At 35.7% G+C, this 9,178-nt stretch overlaps 1 long non-coding RNA gene across 1 annotated transcript; it reads right to left on the bottom strand.

Moving 5' to 3' along the window:
* Positions 1-4,506: 4,506 nt before the first annotated feature.
* LOC308610179 lies at positions 4,507-8,705 on the bottom strand. The gene is made up of 3 exons (XR_014014444.1): positions 8,662-8,705; positions 8,046-8,116; positions 4,507-5,626 (listed from the first exon to the last, which is right to left on the bottom strand). It is a non-coding gene; the product is annotated as an uncharacterized lncRNA (long non-coding RNA).
* Between the last annotated feature and the right edge of the window lie 473 nt (positions 8,706-9,178).

A 9,178-nucleotide genomic window follows, 5' to 3' on the forward strand; every position in this document is an offset into this window, starting at 1 on the left:
AAGGCCCTGAGTGTTTTGTGGATAGAAAAACTTGCGATTCAGAGCAAGTTCAGAGCTGGACAGTCAGAGAAATAACTAGCTCTCCCATGCATTAGAAGGGCTTGGTAGCAGCTTCTGGTTATGGAACCAGAAACTCTCAGGCTCCAGATAGGACATAAAACAGCATCACTTGTACTCTTTATAAAATTGCAGAAACAAACAAAATAAACAAAAATATATTTACACCTGTCTTATAAGACAAAGGGTACTTGAGACCTAATGTATATAAAATCAGTTTACAAACTGTGATGTACTATGTGAATAAGTTCTCGTTTGCAGAGAGCACAGCATAGGATATGTGGCCATTAATGTGAATTCCCTTCCCCCTTCCATTCCTTTCTCTTGTTCCTTTATATATGCAGATCAGTTATATTATGAAGCTAATAATGTAACTGAGCTATTCTTAGATTAATAATGTAACCAAGAATCTGATTTTTAGCAAGGGGGTAATTCTTAGAAATTTAGGGAGCTGGAACTCTGAATGAATGTATTAAAATAATGTAGGGCTTCCCTGATGGCACAGTGATTGAGCGTCCACCTGCCAATGCAGGGGACACGGGTTCGTGCCCCGGTCCGGGAAGATCCCACATGCTACGGAGCGGCTGGGCCCGTGAGCCATGGCCGCTGAGCCTGTGCGTCTGGAGCCTGTGCTCTGCAACGGGAGAGGCCACAACAGTGAGAGTCCCGTGTACCGCAAAAAAATAAAAAAATAAAAAAAATAAAATAATGTAATTACATCATTAGTTTTAAAATGTATAATCCTTGATTAAAAATAAAAAATTAAATTAAAAATTAAAAATGTATTATCCCGCAATTGAGACTCACCACAACGTGTGACGTCCCTCAGGCGTTCACTGTCACAACGCAGCTTGACTGTCTCACAGACAACCTCAATAGTATTTTTAAATTGGCAGAGGCAGCAGGCCCTATGGCTGGGTAAGATCCTATAAATGGAAACACAGGTAATTAAATTCGTGGTAAAAGAGTTACCTGAGTAGGTAGAAGAGGTAGGCCAAGGTTACCACAGACCAGTGCAAAAAGGAGTTCTTGGGGCATATGGACTATAGAACTGGATAGGGGCCGGTTGGCCAATTGCTGCCCTTGACTGTTGGAAATAAATATAGAGGAGGAGAGAGGTGCCCAACAGAAGGATTTGGATGGCAGTAGGTATGATATGCCTAGAAAAAAGGGAATAGGGATTAGAATTGGGTGACATTGATCTGTAGTTTAATTCAGAAGTATCTCCTTCCAACCTGAAAGCCTCACTTTGGGTTGAGAGTACACAGGAAGAAGGCAGACTTCTAAGAAGAGTGTGAATAAGACTGCACATTCTGGAGTCACTTTCTCAGTTCCTATTTGTGAGGAGTAATATATTAGAAATTATTCTAGTAATAAAAAAGAATCATGTGCCTAAACAATAACAGAGATCGCATTGACCAAATCTGAACAAAAGGAACATTCCAAAGAATAACATTATCATTATAATAAGGTATAACATAGTTAATTGAAAAAAAAGAATGTGAGTTCATAATGATACTCCAAATGAAAAGTGGGGGAGCTCTTCTTTATAGAATAATGTCAGCTAATAAATGCAAAAGGAAGGATAGAATTAGGAAAGTGTTATTTTGCAACTATCAATGTAATAATCGATTCAGACAAGGATTATCATTGATGCACAGTTGGGTGAAGAGTTGTTTGAAAGTAGGATCTTCACTGATCCCAAGGATCACCCCACATATTTTTTATCAATTGCCAAGGGGAAAAATAACTTTACAATGGAGAGATATGGAATAGACCACCTTAATCAAGTGATCAAACTTAGCACTGGGCCACCTGAAGTGATGATGTATGAAGAATACATCACCTATATAGTATTCTTCCCCAAAATGTTTACTTTGAATCTAATGAGGAAACAGACAAATACAGATTGTGGGGCAATTTACAAGACAACTGGCTTAGACTCTTCAAAAAAGCCAATGTCATAAAAGACCAAAAAATATAGTAGGGAAAAATTCTAGATTAATGGAAACACAGACATGACATGCAATGCCTAATCTTTAATTGGATCCTGTATCAAAACAAAACAGACTTAAAGAATGTTATTGGCTTCTGGCCAAGATGAAGTACAAGGGCCAACTTAACCTCCCACCTGAAACAAGGAAAAAATCAGATGGAACATATGAAACAACAGTTTTCAAGAAACTGAACCTCACGCAATAAATTTCAGTGATTCCCGAGGAGATGGGAAATAAATGAAGTGATCCCTATAATTGCCCTTACTTCTCTGAGAGAGTATCCACGTCATGGTACAGGGAAGAGAAGTCCAGACAGAGACTAGTGGGCTCCCTGACAGACAAAATGGAGATAAGAGTCTGGGAAAACCAAGGTAACTAGAGTTCACAAAGCAGAGTATCAGAGAGAAAAGAAGTGCACAGACAAAGAACTCTGGAGATATGCAGAGGGATCTCTTGAGAATTCAACAAAGTATTGGTCAGTACATTTGTGTGAGGAATAACTTGATGCCAGGAGAAGAACCACATGAAAGGATTAATAAGAAGAATAACTGGATATCACACAGGGTTGTAGGAATAGTACCTGTTCCTACAAGTCAGACTGGAAAACCTCATGATACTCAGAAAGGACTTGTCTCAGTAGTTGCAAATAATGAGCTCCAGACTAAAGGCTACTTGGACTCCTACCCAACGAACCTTAAAAGCTAGACCTAAAAGAATAAAATTGTTTTGAGTAACCTAATTTCACCCAAAACAAAGCCCAGGCATTTTACAGGAATATAAATATACATAGCACACAATAAACTAAAACTCACAATATCTGGGATCATATGAAAAATTGCATGCAAGCATGCAAAGAAGTAGGACAATATGACCCATACTGAGGAGAAAAGGCAATCAATCAACAATAACCCATAATCTATACAGATGTTAGAATTGGCAGAAAAGAACTTTTAAAAAGTTATTATACATGAAGAAAAGCTATTATAACTGTTATTTCATATGTTAAAACACCCAGACTAAACACTGAAAATGTTAAGTACAGGCATGGAAAATGTAAAACAGACCTAAATTGAGCTTCTAGAGATTAAAAACAATGTCTAAATGAAAAAGATATTGCAGGAGGTTAAAGGCTAATTAGACACGGCAGAAGGTCAGTGAACATTAAGGCATAGCAACAGAAACTATCCAAAATGAAACAAAAGGAGTAACAAAACAACAACAAAATGAATAGAGCCTCAGTGACTTGTGCAATAACTTCAAGTGGCATAATACATGTGTACTTAGAGTCCATGAAGGAGAGGAGAAATATAAAAATTTGAAGAAATAATAGCCAAAATTTTTCCAAATTGGTAAACACTATAAACCCACAAAGTCAAGAAGATCAATGAACTTTAAGCAGAAGAAACATGGACAAAACTACACCAAGGCACAGAAAATAATCGAATTGCTCAAAACCAGCAATAAAGAGAAGAATTTAAAAGGAGCCAGAGGAAAAAATTATACACTACCTACAGAGGAACAAAGATAACAATGACAGCAGAATTCTTGCTTGAACAATCGTAAATGAGAACTCAGTGGAATAACATCTTTAAAGTAGGGAATTGAATTCTATCAAGCTATAATTTTATACCCAGATCTGTCAAAACAAAAGCAAAATAAAGACTATCTCAGACATACAGAAGCTGAAAGAATTCATTACTAGTAGACTTTCACAATAAGAAATGTTAAAAGAAGTATTTTTAAGCAGAAGGAAAAGGACACCGGATTAGGAATATGGATCTATATAAAAGGTTAAGAATACTGGATACATACAACAATGAAGACCCAATTCAACCAAAAATAAATAAACAAATTAAGAAAAGAAGGGAAAAAGCATATAATCATTGCAATAGATGCAGGAAAAGAATGAAAACATCTAACATACATTCCTGATTAAAGAAAAAAAAACAGCCCTCAGTAGACTAGGAATGGAAGGAGACTTCCTCAACTTGATAAATGACTTCTACAAAAAACCTAACATCATACTTAATGGTGAAGGACAAAGTACTTTCTCACCAGGATCAGGAACAAGGCAAGGATATCTGCTCTCATTGCTTCTATTTGACATTGCACTGAAGGTTCTAGCCAGTGCAATAGGGCAACAAAAAGAAAAGACATATTCAGAATGGAAAGGAAGAAGTAAAACTATCTTTATTTGCAGATAACATGATTATGTAGAAAACCTGATAGAAGCTACGAAAATGCTACTGGAACTAATAAATGAGTTTATCAAGTTTGCAGGGTACAAGATCAACATACAAAAAGATGAATTTGTCTCAACAAACAATCAGAGATCAAAGTTTTAAAATGCTACTTATAAAAGAGTCAAATATATAAAATACTTAGAATAAATCTGACAAAAGACTTGCACACTGAAAACTGTAAAATATTGTCAGGGGAAATTAAGAAAGACCTAAATAAATGGAGAGATATAAAGTATTCATGGATCAGAAGATTCAATATTGTTGAGACATCAGTTCTCCCCAAATCGATTTATACATCAAAACCCCAGTAGGCTTTTCTATAGACATTGACAAGCTAATTCTAAAATTCATATGGAAATAAAATTTAGAATAACTAAAACAACTTTGAGAAAGAACAAAGTTGAAGAACTAACAGTAACTGATTTCAAGGATTATGAAGCTACACCTTCAAGGCATTGTGATAGTAGTGTAAAGATAGGCAAAAAGACCAAAGGAACAGAATACAAAGTTCTGAAGTACAGAGATGTGGAGAACTGACTTTCAGGTTCAAAGGCATTTCAGTGGAGAAATGATAGTCTTTTCAACAAATGATGCTGGAACAACTGAATATCCAGGTGCAAAAAGAAAAAAAAAAGAACTTCCATCTAAACCATATACAGAAATGAACTCAAATTGGTTCAAAGATCTAAATGTAAAACATAAAACTATAAAACGTCTAGAACAAAACAGGTGAAAAATTTTATGACCTTGAGTTCGGCAAGATTTCTTAGATACAACACCAAAAGCATAATGCATAAAAGAAAAAAATAGATAAATTAGACACTATCGAAATTAAGAATTTCTGCCCTGCAAAAGACACTCCTGAGAGAACGAAAAGATGAGTCACAGAATGGGAGAAAATACTTAGCAACTTACATATTGGATAAAGGACTAATTTCCAGAATATATAAAGAACTCTCAAAACTCCAGAAAAATATACATAAACGATTCAAAGATATACAGATGGAAAATAAGCATATGAAAAGATGTTTGACATGATTAATCATTAGGGATGCTACAGTGAGATACAACTACACACCTATTAAACTATCTAAACTTAAAAATACTGAGCATAGCAAATGTTGGCCGCAACGTGAAGAAAATGCAGCTCTCATACACTGCTGGTAGAGATGTAAAATGATCAAACCACTAGGGAAAATAGGTATTTCTTAAAAACTTAAACATACACTTACCAATGATGCAGCCATTCTACAGGCAGGCATTTACCCAGGAGAAATGGAAGTATACATCCATACAAGACTTGTACACAAATATTCATAGCAACTTTATCTGTAATAGACAAAGACTGAAACAACTCAAATGTCCATCAATGGTCAATACATAAATGGTGGTACATCCATATAAAGGAATGCTATTCAGCAATAAACAGAAATGAATTACTGATATATACAACAATATGGATGAAGATTAAAATAATCATGCTGAGTTAGAAGCCAGTTAGAAAAAAGTATACACTGTATGATTCCATTTACATAAAATTCTAGAAAATGCAAACAGAAAGCAGATCAATGGTTGCATGGCGATTGGGAAGTGCAAGGAACGATGGGAAGGAAGAATTACAAAGAGACATTAAGAAACTTTCTGAGGTGATGGACATTTTGATTTCCGTGATGTCTTCATGGTGTGTATGTATGTGTGTGTGTGAACACAGATTATTGCATGTCAATTATACCTCAAAATGCTGTTAAAAGAAATGATATTAATAAGAGAGACAATTGGGGAAATTTGAATAGCAACACTTTATTAGGTAATATTATTGTGTAGGAATTTAATTTCTTCAATACTGTGTATTAACAGTATCATCGTTACACAGGGAAATAATTTTTAATATCCAGAGAGGAGGGCATCTAGCTGACAAGAGAGGGATCGCAATTGTGGCAGATGCTGTGGGACGCTGAGGAAGATGAGGCTAGAGCAGTGACCAATGCGTGACGGCACGGTGAAGACAGTCATTTGTCAGGTGACCTGACAAAGACGGTTGGAACAGACTGCTAAATGCAGGGCCGTTTCCGCATACTAATCTCACGCAATCCCCTCAACTAGCCTTGGCGTAACAGAAAGTTTCTATTAGCTTGCCATATTGGAGGGGGGATGGCACAATTTAAGGTGCAGTAAGTTGTGTAATAAACTGTCACAATAGGGTCCTACAGAAATAGTTTTTTAAACTGCAAAAAATAAAGCTTGACCCTTCCCTCACAACATATATGAAAATTAACTCAAAATGAATCATAGACCTAAATGTAGATATACAACATCTGGAAGAAAACGTAGGAGAAAATCTTTGTGATTTGGGGTTAGACAGTGGGGTCTCAGAGAAAGATTTCTTAGATTAAGACACAAAAAAAGCAGAAACCATCTAAGAAAAATTGCTAAGGGACTCCCCTGGTGGTTAAGACACCGAGTTACCAATGCTGGGGGCCCGGGTTCGATCCCTGGTCAGGGAACTAGGTCCCACATGCATGCCTCAACTATGAGTTTGCATGCCACATCTAAGAAGCCCATGAGCCGCAACTAAGGGGCCCATCTGCCACAACTAAGACCCAGCACAACCAAATAAATAAATTAAATAAATATGAAAAATTAAGAAAAATTGCTAAATTAGAGTTCATCAAAAATTTAACACTTCTAGTTTTCAGAGACACTTTAATATAATGAAGGTAAGTCACAATCTGGGAGAAGATATTTACTAAACACATATCTGAGAGCAAGGACTTTTTCCATTGCTTTTTATATAAAGCACTCTTAAATCTCAATATAAATATCCAACTAAAAATGGATTTGAACAGACACTTCATTTAAAAAGATATTTGCACATGAATAGACACTCAACATCATCAGCTATTACCGAAATGCGAAATGTGGCAAAAACCACGAGATTCAACTACACACCTACTAGAAAGGCTAAAATGTTTTTTAAAAAACAAATATAAGGATCAGGTGAAGATGTAGAGCATCTGCAACTCTCATAGACTGCTTGTGGGAAAGCAACATGGCACAGGCACTTTAGAAAACAGTTCAGCAGTTTCTTAAAAAGTTCAATAGGCACTTAGCATATGATGAAGCAATCCCACCCTGAGGTATTTTACCCCAAAGAAATGAAAACATATGCTCACACAAGACATATGTTCACACACACATGTGAGGGTTTTCAGAGGCTTTGTTCATGACAGCCAAAAAACTAGAAGAAACTCAAATGTTCATCAAATGATGAATGCGTAAACAAACTGTGTATCCACACAACTAGAATACTGCTCAGCGCTCAAAAGGAATGAGCTACTACTGACAGGTGCAACAAAACAGATGAATCTCCAAAGAGACTGGCTAAGTGAAAGAAGCCAAAAACAAAAAGCTACATACCACATGATTTCATTTATCAAATATTCTGGAAAAGGCAACATTATATGGACAAAAATCAGATTGGTGGTTGCCAGGGGCTGGTAGTGACAGGAGGATGGATTGACTACAGAGGGACAGGAGGGGTCTTTTGGGAGTGCAGAAGTTTTCTTTACCTCAAATGTGGTGGTGGCTATAGAACTATACGTTTGTCAAAACACATCACACTGTATATTTGAAAAGAGTGAATTTTGTTAAATGAAAATTATACATAAATAAACCTGACTTAAGAATATAATCAAACAAACCTAAAAATACATTTGAGTGAAAATCAATGTAAGAAAAATCAACTTACAGTGTTTCCAATTCAAGGGTCATCATGAGGATGCTTTCAATTGCTGTGACACTTGTGCTGTTCCCATGTCTCTGAAGGAGAAGCCCAAACATGCATGATATAAAACCCAAAGACAAAATTTCTAAACTGAAAAAGATACTTAACATGTGATTACTTCCACTTTGGCTTCTTACTTGCCATAGATGATAATTCCAAAGAGCTCTTTTTGAAGAAATTTAAATTTGCATCATCAAATTAATGACCTTGGTGCTGAACAGTACAATCATTTTCTATTATCCTCACTTCTCATTTTCAATTGCATCTACCTCTTTTGATCACTCTTTTTAAAAAGAATAATGTACCCCTTATTCCTTTTTGCTTTCTTGGATAAATACTATTCCTATATGCATCTTCATGTTCCCTATCTATATGTGTTCTTCGACACTGTTCTCATCCTCTGCTGGCTCTCTTACCCATATATATTCTTTCTTAATCCTTTTCTTTGCCAGTAACTCTTATTTTCAATAACCCAGTTAAAATCCAAAATATGACTGTTTAGCCAAAGTACTCAATTTTTGACGAAAGTAAAAAGGAGCAGAAATTATCTCATGAGCCATGAAACTGTTACAATACTTACAAATATTTTAATGCTGGCACTTTAAAAAGACAAGAATCTTCAACTGTCGGCAAAGGATTACGATTGAGAATTCTGAAAAATGGAATGGAATTAAAATTATCTGCATTTTCAATTACTTCCATGAAAGTTTATAGTCATTTTTTTGGTATGGAACTTGAAGGTTAAAAAAATCATTTTCTGTCTTTACCTACAAATCACCCTTAGAATCTGTAAAACACTCTTTCACTGGGAACTACCCAGGTCTCTAGATGATAAAGTGGAGAAGAGAAACAAACAAACAAACAATAAAATAGAATAAAAAGTGGCTAGCAAAGAAAAAATATGCCAGAGTACTTTTCACGTTAAAAACCCTCGAAGTGACTATGCTGGTAGGAAGCCCTTGCTCTGTAAAAATGTACTATTTCTAGTGTCCTCCATAATTCAAGGTGTTTTTCTTTCATCTCTACAAATTTTGAAAAAATTCATGATTTAAACTACCCAGCTAAAGACAAAAATAAGGCTAATTCCTTGGTTCTGG

This window comes from Mesoplodon bidens (assembly GCF_964165515.1).
Source record: "Mesoplodon bidens genome assembly, contig: HAP1_SCAFFOLD_84, whole genome shotgun sequence".
In the NCBI taxonomy this organism is placed as follows: Eukaryota; Metazoa; Chordata; class Mammalia; order Artiodactyla; family Ziphiidae; genus Mesoplodon; species Mesoplodon bidens.